This window comes from Leptopilina heterotoma, unplaced genomic scaffold, assembly GCF_015476425.1.
Source record: "Leptopilina heterotoma isolate Lh14 unplaced genomic scaffold, ASM1547642v1 Lhet_134, whole genome shotgun sequence".
Classification (NCBI taxonomy): domain Eukaryota; kingdom Metazoa; phylum Arthropoda; class Insecta; order Hymenoptera; family Figitidae; genus Leptopilina; species Leptopilina heterotoma.
Genome location: NW_025110853.1, coordinates 706,736 through 716,545, shown reverse-complemented (window position 1 = coordinate 716,545; position 9,810 = coordinate 706,736). Strand labels below are relative to the sequence as shown.

Genomic DNA, 9,810 nt, shown 5'->3' with positions numbered 1-9,810 from the left:
ATTTAATACAATGTTGTCAATAACATAAGTGTAGTTTATAACAATTTTTTTTTAAAGAAAGAAATTACTGAACATTTATTTATAATTAGAAAAAATTATTTTGAGAACCCCAATCCTGCAGAGAATCTAAGTCAGATTGAAGATCAATATGAGCAAAAAATGAATTGAAACAAAAAAGGGAAGAAAAACCAGAGCAAAATGAGTTACAGAAAGAAGAAGGTTAAGCACAAGTAAAAATAAAATTTAAAGTTATAAAATAACAGAAATAAAACCAGAAGAAAAAAATTCCAAATAAAATAATAGAAAGAATAGCAGAAGAAAAAAGAAAATCAGAAGAAAAACTAGAATTATATTAAAAACCAAAGAATAAGCAGAAACAAAAGCATAAGAAGAAGGAGAAACAAAAACCGAATCAGAAATAGAAGATGAACCGGAAGAAAAAATTAAAGTAGAAGGAGAAGCAGAAGAAAAAAAAAGAAATGAGAAACCACTGATGAATTTTCAGACAACTGAAATTTTTCATTTAAAATACCATTGTGATGGAAACTAATCATCAAAGTTTTAATCTGTAATTCTGAAGATAAAACTTATATTAAAGTGAGACTTAAATCTAATCCAACTAACTGTCAAATGAAATCAAATGAATTGTAAAATTATCTGAAAAGTTGAGAAAATTTCAATAATTTGTTTTTCAAACTCGATTCGCGTTTTCTCTCACTTCTTAGTTCTTCCTCGGTAATTGTCCCTCTACTCTGACTATTATTGGCGGTTTACAACTCTTCAAGTTGAGCAAAGGGAAAAGAAAGTTGGAGAGAGAGAGAGAGAGAGAGAGAAGTGGAGTGAAGAAGTTGAGAGAGAATTTTCCCTCGGGCACGTTCGACAAATACTGAAGTCGATCGAACCCATTGGACATTGGGCAACTACAAGTTTAACAGACTTTCCAGAAATTCACAGTTTAAGTTCAATCACTTCTAACACAAGAAGGAATAACAGTCTAGTCCAAATATATCAACGGCGAAAATATTGTCGCACGAAACAGTTTCCTCTGACAATATTTTCACAGTTATAGCTAACTTCTTTATGTTAAAGTAAAAGCAGAAAAAACCGAGAAGAAGATATACTTAACTCCTAAGGAAGTAATTTAATGACTAATATTGAAAGCATAATCCATTTTGAAAATTGAAAAACCTGACAAATTCGATTAGTGATATATGTATTTTTTAATTTTTTTTTAATTTTCTATTATTTAAATGTATATTAATTAATTTAATACTATTACCTATATACTTCTTAAATCTAAAAAAGCGATAAGTATACTACATATTCTAATTAGCGTATGTACGCTGTGAATTAAAGACAATTCACTGATTAATTAGCGCATATACGCTTTTTTAAATTATTAGTGGTATAAAAATATTCAAGACAGAAAGTAGAAAAAGTTTTATTAGACTTTTTTATTGTGCTCGCCATACAAAATTGAGCAAAACTTTTACTTCTTAAAAAATTTGATTTTTGAAAAACTGATCTAATAAATTGAAGTATAAAAAGAACATTTTTTTCTAATTCCGACAAATATTTATACTTTTTTGTTAGCACAATATTTGGTATTGTTATCTAGGTTCAGCAGAAGTTTTGTTTTTAAGTTCAATAAAAATGGTGTTTATGAAAAACTTGTTTAAAATATAATATTTTTAAGAAACTTTTTGCAGCACAATTTAGCACAAATTTTCATATTTGAGAAAAAATGAAATTGCGTTGCCAATTTCTTGAACATCCTTTTTCTACGAATATTTTATCGCTCGTTTTCTAAATTTGGTAACAAATTTTTAAAAAAGAAATTTCAAAAAGTTATGCACACTTTTTTGGAAATTATGTGAATTTTTGACAATTTTGTTTAGAAAATAATTTTTGTTTCATATTTTCAGTAACCGGAAATATATTTCAACTTGAAATATCGCATCCGTAATATCCAAGCTTAAAAATAAAAAACCTAACTTTTAAAAATTCCAAGATATTGGATCCAAAATGGCGTCGGAAGCATTTTTTCCAATACATGAATATTCAGTTTACGCTTTTATAATATTCTCATCACATGAGAAGGTATTAGTTTTGGTCGAAAATTGACCGAAAAACCCGAAAAACATGGTCCGGCGATGGTCTGTCTGTTCGTTTGTCTATCTGTAGATACAAAATGTTGTTCCCATGATAACTTTTGTAAAACTTATCGGATCGTTTTTAAACTTAACACACTTAAAGTTGTTGTAAAAATGAAGGCTAAGTTTGTTAACCAGACATTTTCGTTGAAAAATACAAAAACTACAGTAGTTTCAAAATTTTAAAAACTCCATTTTTCAAATTTTCAAATTTTTAACTTTATATTATTATTTTAGATTACGAATTTAGGAAAATACAAACAACTTTTCTGTACAACATTTTTTGATAAAAACTCAAATTTCAAAAATTCAAAATAGCGGATCAAATATGGCGAACGACATTTTAAAAATCGAATGTATTTGATTAAAACTTTTTACTCAGGGATTTTTGGGGTCGCTGATCACGAATCTAAGGTCAAAAAAATGGAAAAGTAAATATTTTCTGTTTTGCATGCAGTAAAAAAAATTGAATCATCAAAGTTTTTTTACTACACTGTAAAAAAAGGGAGTTAAATTTTAACTCCCCAGGGGATTCTATAAAAGTCGCACTTATTTGGGAGTTGGATGAATGGAGTTAAAATTTACACAGTAAAAATAAGAATCAACTCCAAAAGGGAGTCAATTTAATAATTAACTCCCTTTTGGAGTTGATTTTTAACTCGAAAAATTTCACTTTTTTATAAATTTCACCTTTTAATAAGGAATCTGATGTTAAATTTTAGAAATTCAAAATGAGGTAACCAATTTGTTGGACTTTCTTTTAATTTATTGTATTCAGTGATTTTTGGGGTCGTTTATTACGAATTTGGTGAAGTTTTAAAAAGATTGATTTACATATTGAATTCGCCATTTTAAATTTCGAAAACCAGATATCAGATTTGTAGGCAACCTCGTAATTCGTTAAAGACATTCTTTTATATACTTTAAAATTTTAAACAATATAAATTGAAAATTGTCCCGTTTATTACCAAATCTTTTTTCTCAGTGTAATTTTTCAAATACATAGTAAAATTTTTTTTATACTACATTTACACTAATGATAACACATCAAAATTTTTTCAAAGCAGCAGAAATAAAAAGTAACCAGTATTTTATAAAAATAACGTTTAAAAGAATAAATTATAGTTTCCATATTCTAGTATAGGGATAAGCAAGGAATTGTAAACCATGCCTTTATTTTTCATATTATCCTGACCTATCAAAACTTTTAAATGTCCCTTTTTTATTTTAACTGCTGTTTTCTATCTACTGCGGGAGAATGGATGTGAAAAAAAATATTGAAGATATTCATCGTTAAATGGAATGGAAAGGCAGGCTGAAATTTAGTTATCCGCAGAAATAAAAGGCACATGACACACTTTTGTAATAGTACTGAAATATCAGTATGTATTTAAACCGCACAAAGTGCAAAGTGAGAGAGTCTCGAGGGTATTTTAATTGTTAGAGAATCTAGAACCACATTTAGTATTTTGACCAGTGTCAAATAAAGGCCTTCTAACTAGTGAGTAACAATTTCCATTTATTCAACACATGCTGAAAAAACTTTTTACCAAACTTTTTGTTCAGTAATGAATTCCCAGTTTTGTCTCTTTTGTAATATAGTTATAATGTTCTGTTACTGTTACGTAACGTATTATTACTAACTAATAACTTTACTGAAATAATAATTAGTACCTAATTATTTATGTTTCTAAAGTCGATATTTTTGTTACTTCTCTTAATTTGTATTTTACTATAAAAATTATTTCTTGTACATATTAAAAAATTAATTGGTAACTAAATAAATATTAAATTTACATTATTTTTTCCATTTTATAATAAAATTTTTTTAAAATATTTAAATAGAAAGAAATGTTGTTCTTTTGAACATTGAAAACTTTAGTGACATTTAATAATTACACTGTTAACTTAACAGTTAGGTAACATACAGGTAACAGTGTCAGATAAATGTTACATAACCATCTTGTAACACAAAAATGTCCAAATATTCTACGAAAGTAATTTGTAATAAATACTTGTTACGGAAGAGTGACGGAACATTTTGCATCATGACAGACAAATATAAACGGGGCAAAATTCCTCAATTGTCCTAACTTAAAATCGAAAGTCTTCAAATCGGGCTGATTTTTGCACAAACTTTAATACTATGGGAGAGAACTTTACCCATAAAATATTAAGATATTTTATTAAAAATTGTAGGGGTGAGAGGGGGTTAAAGTTTTTGGTAACGTGTGGACAGTGGATTCTTTTAGCTAATATAGCTAAAATACAGTAGAGTGGACAAAATTTTGACCTATATGTTTTCGAAAGGTTTTTTCCTCCTCTTTCGAATGGTGTAAAAATTTTTTTTTTAATTAACAATTTAACTAATTTTTTTCAAAATTAAAAATATTTTTCACTTTTTTTTAAAAAACGGCATTTTTTCTCTTTTTTTTCTTTAAAATAAAGCTTAATATGTGTACTTTCCATAACTGATTCTGAAAAAATGACGTTTTTTTTGTTTTCAAATTATTAATTAATTAATTAATAAAAATCAGTAAAAAATTACTAAAAAATGAAATATTTTTTAAGCAAGTAAACTTTTCTGAATTATGAGATTATCATCGTAAAGCTTACCTAATTCCGCATCCAACAAGCACAAACTAAACTGTTTTTTATAAATAATTGTTAAATAAATAAATAATTGATTATTTATTTATTCATTTTTGGAAAAATGACATTTTTTATTTTTATTCTTATTTCAAGCAAAGCTTAATATGTGTACTTTTAATACCCGATTAGGAAAAAATGACATTTTTCTTTTCGTATTATTTATTAATTAATTAATAAAAATTATTTTAAAAAATTATTATTTTTCAAAGAATTAAACTTTTCTCAATTTTGCGCTTGCAAACGTAAAGCTTACCAACTTCCGCACCCAACAAGTTTATTTTTAACTATTTTTTATAAACAATTTCAAAAAATTAATAAATAAATTTTCAATTATTTATTTATTTAACAATTATTTGTAAAAATAGGTGTAATTATACTTGTTGGATGCGGAATTAGGTAAGCTTTACGATGATAATCTCATGATTCAGAAAAGTTTACTTGCTTAAAAAATATTTCATTTTTTAGTAATTTTTTACTGATTTTTATTAATTAACTAGCTGTCGTACCCGTCTTCGACGGGTTTTAGTTTCTGCCAATACATTTATAACAATGTTTCTACCAACCTGGAAAATCAGAAAATAGCCGGAAATTTAATTTCACCGGAAAATTAATAATAAGTTACCATTCGCTACTTCGGTAGTATAATATTACTATTTGAATAGTCTCCACCCTTTAGCAAAAAATCAAAAATTAGCAAAAATTCAAAAAACTGAATTTCTTAAAATTCAACATTTTTCCTTCTTTTTTATGGCATTTAGCTTCATTATTTTTGTGCTCTTCAAAAATACTTTACTTATTTAATAGTCTCCACTCTTTGGTCAAAAATTTGAAATTATTGAAATTTATCAAAAATTCGAAAAACCGAATTTTTTAAAATTTAACATTTTTTCTTTTTTTTTATGGCATTTAGCTTCATTATTTTTGGGCACTTCAAAAACACTTTACTGATTTAATAGTCTCCACCCTTTGGTCAAAAATTTGAAATTATTGAAATTTATCAAAAATTCGAAAAACCGAATTTTTTAAAATTTAACATTTTTTCTTTTTTTTTATGGCATTTAGCTTCATTATTTTTGGGCACTTCAAAAACACTTTACTGATTTAATAGTCTCCACCCTTTGGTAAAAAATCTAAAATTATGGAAAATTAGCAAAATTCGAAAAACCAAATTTCTTAAAATTCAACATTTTTTCTTTTTTTTATGGCATTTAGCTTCATTATTTTTGTGCTCTTCAAAAATACTTTACCTATTTAATAGTCTCCACTCTTTGGTCAAAAATTTGAAATTATTAAAAATTATCAAAAATTCGAAAAACCGATTTTCTTAAAATTCAACATTTTTTCATCTGTTTTATAGCATTTAGCTTCAAAAATATTTCAAAAATATTTGGGCACTTCAAAAATACTTTACTTATTTAATAGTCTCCACCCCTGGGTAAAAAATTTAAAATTATTGAAATTTATCAAAAATTCGAAAAACCGAATTTCTTAAAATTCAACATTTTTTTGTGCAAAATTATGCTAAAATATGACTAAATAACATGTATCACTCAATTATACAGAGTTTAAAAGCAATTCATCAAAAAATGTAAAATTTGAAAATTTGTGATTTTTAAAATTTTTTGAAAACATTTTTATACTTACATCTTAGTTATAGAATATTATTTTTGTCAAAAGATTTTTTCCGTCCAAAAGATGAGTCTATTAAGCAACCTATTCAAACTACATAGCAATTTTCACACAAAAGTTGTTCAAAAATTACATTTTGGAACGTCAGGGGCCTTATAAATTTAACTGATTTGATACCTATTGTTAGTATTAATGATATTATCTGTCTCAATGAGACATGGGCTGTGAACGACCCTTCTGTCACCTTCAAGAGACACTTTAACGGTTTTGATGTTCTGTACTCTCCAGCGACGAAGACGGCGACAAGGGGAAGAGCGAAGGGAGGAATCATCGTGGCCTTCAATCAAAATAAATACAACAAGGAAATTATAGGAATCACCGAGGACTGTATGATTGTGAAATTCGTAAATCGATATTCTAAATTTGAATTCATAGTAAGTACTGTTTACATTTCTCCTACCAAGGACCTTGATGTTTTTTTGTCAAATTTTGAAGATTTAATTGATCAGATAAGTAATAAATATCCTAATTTACCTTTTTATATTGGTGGCGATTTTAATTCTCGCATTGCTGATTTAAATCAATTGACAAACGAAATAATTGATGAAAATTGTTATCTCAACAGCGAAAGATTTAACTTAGATAAGAAATTAGATGTAAGGGGTAAAAAACTGGTAACTTTTATGGAAAGAAATGCCTATCTTGTTTTGAATGGTAGAACTAAGGGAGATATTCCTTCACGATACACACATGTAAGCACTTTGGGTAAATCTACAATAGATCTCGCTTGGACTAATATTATAGGTCTAGAAGGGGTGGAAGATTTTTCGGTTGATTATATTTTTACGAACTCGGATCATTTCCCGATATCAATAAAAATGTTAAAAGCAAATGATAAAATTTTATTTGTTAAGGACGTGATTCGTTTAAAATGGAAAAGTGAATTAAAGGAGGAGTATACATCTCTTATGAGTGAAACACTGATAGATATAGGAAAAAAAGAGAATATTAACGAATTGTCGAACGCTTTGGTTAAAAATATTTGTGATAACGCGATTAGTTTGGGTATGCGGGTAAAGGATTGCGCGATAAAATCCAAATCAAAACCTTGGTTTGACAGCGAATGTGTTTACTTTAAAAATAGTATGAAAGAGTCATTAAAAAAATGTAAGAATAATAACTTTGCTATAATAGAAATGGTCCAGGATTATAACGATAAGAAAAAAATGTATAAAAGTCTTCAAAAATCAAAAAAGGAAGAATATAAAAATTCGTTGTTAAGCCAATTATCTTCGGTGAGAAACTCCGCTAATTTCTGGAAAATTATAAACAAATTCAGAACCCGCTTGACTATAGAGGATCAAATTGATTTAAAAGAATGGTTTTGCTATTTTCAATCAATATTCCCATCGAACTCGAATATTCCTTCAATTGTCATCCCATTGACCAACCCACTTTTAGACGAAGAAGTTACTTATTTGGAAATAAAAAAGAGTTTGGGAAGATGCAAGGAGGGTAAGTCTCCGGGCTCTGATGGGATTTCATATGAATTTTTAAAGAATCTTCCAGATATATGGATAAATTATTTTCTAACTTTGTTTAATAAAATCATGGAAAGGGAAGAAGTACCAAATTCATGGGCAAATATATTAGCAAAAATGATCTTTAAAAAAGGTGAAAAATCGAACCCGGAGAATTACCGTCCAATTGCACTCGTAAACAACTCTGCTAAAGTTTTTACGCAAATTCTCGCTACGAGATTATATAAATGGGTTGAAGAAAACGACCTTTTACCCGAATGGCATACGGGATTCAGAAGGAATAGAAGTTGTGTTGACAATATTTTTTCATTAAATGCATTAATACAATCCCGTTTATGCACGCATAAATTATTGTGGGAAAAATTATACAAAATGGGAATAGGAAGCAAATTTATTAATATATTAATAAATCTATATTCTAAAGCCAAAATTGCAGTCAAGGGTTTTTCTGGTATTTCAGAATATACAAAGGTTACTAGGGGAGTCTTGCAGGGAGAGGTTTTGAGCCCTTTGCTCTTCTCCTGTTTCATCGCGGATTTCGAGGAATTTTTAAAATCAGAGGGGATTAGGGGAGTTTCTCTAAGTCACCTCACTGAAATAATTTTATTTGCATATGCAGACGATATCGCAATTCCTGCTGATTCCTATGTAGAAATGAAAAAAATCCTAAAAGCTTTAAAAAGGTATTGTGAACTTAATAATCTTGAAGTAAATATGAAAAAAACCCAAATAATGATTTTTAGAAAAGGTGGCCATTGCCACAATCATAAATATAATTCTTTCATGTACGACGATAAAGAAAAAATCGAGATAGTCTCGAGATATGATTATCTGGGTGTCACTTTCTCTAATTCCGCAACCTTTTTGAATGCAGCTGATAGTGCCATCAGTAAGGCAAATATGGCTCTCGGTGCTACAGTTTCGTTAATTAATCGTTTAAACTTAAAATCGTGGGAACCAGTCAATAAATTGTTCAAAAGCCTCACAGTAAGCAATTTAAGCTACGCGATACAAATATGGGGATTAAGATATTTAGAAGATGTTGAGAAAATCCAAAACTCATTTTATAAAAAAATTTTACATTTACCCCAGAATACACCGAATTATGCTGTGAGGCTGGAAACAGGAGTGGCAAATTTGTCAGTAGTAGTTTTTAAATTAACCCTAAATTATATCGAAAAAATTTTGTTAATGGAAGATAATAGACTCCCTAAATTATGTTATTTACGTTTGAAAAACCTTGCTGACGGCGGTATCGACTGCAAACATAAACATAAATTTAATTGGTATCTGCAGGTGGAATCTATATTTGACCTCATAGACGAAAAAACAGAATGGGAAAATCTTACTGGTGTTCGACTACAATTTAAAAAAAAATTATTTATTGATAAATATAAAAATTTTTTATATTTAGAGGATTTAAAAAGACTGAGTAAGTCCAGCTCACTGCGGATTCTACCACACTTAGCGTTGCTTAGAGGACCACAAGAATTTTTAAAAAAAAATTTCCCCTTAGATCATATTAGAGTATTTAGTCAAATTCGTCTTCTAAATAAATTTTTCACTAGAATTAAAATTAATAAGAAGACATACAAGTTGAGTGTGGCGGGAATCTGCGGCGGGTGTGGAATGAATACTTCGGAATTGTCGTATCACCTTTTCATGGAATGCCCTTCTCTATTAGAAGAGAGAAAAAAGTATATTTGTGCGAATGAGGAAGAGTCGATTGTTAAAACCGTTTTTATGAGTTTCTTAGAACAACCTCAACAAATCAACATGTTAAATCTGTATCAATATATAAAAGCTATGTGTGAAAAATTGGATACAATATAAAA

At 28.0% G+C, this 9,810-nt stretch overlaps 1 protein-coding gene across 1 annotated transcript in view; it reads left to right on the top strand.

The window, feature by feature from the left end:
- The first annotated feature begins 3,550 nt into the window (after positions 1-3,550).
- LOC122513133 overlaps positions 3,551-9,810 on the top strand; it is a 29,563-nt gene continuing 23,303 nt past the window's right edge. The window contains exon 1 of the mRNA XM_043629406.1: positions 3,551-3,654. The gene's annotated coding sequence lies outside the window, so the exon portion shown is untranslated. The remainder of the gene's footprint in view (positions 3,655-9,810) is intronic.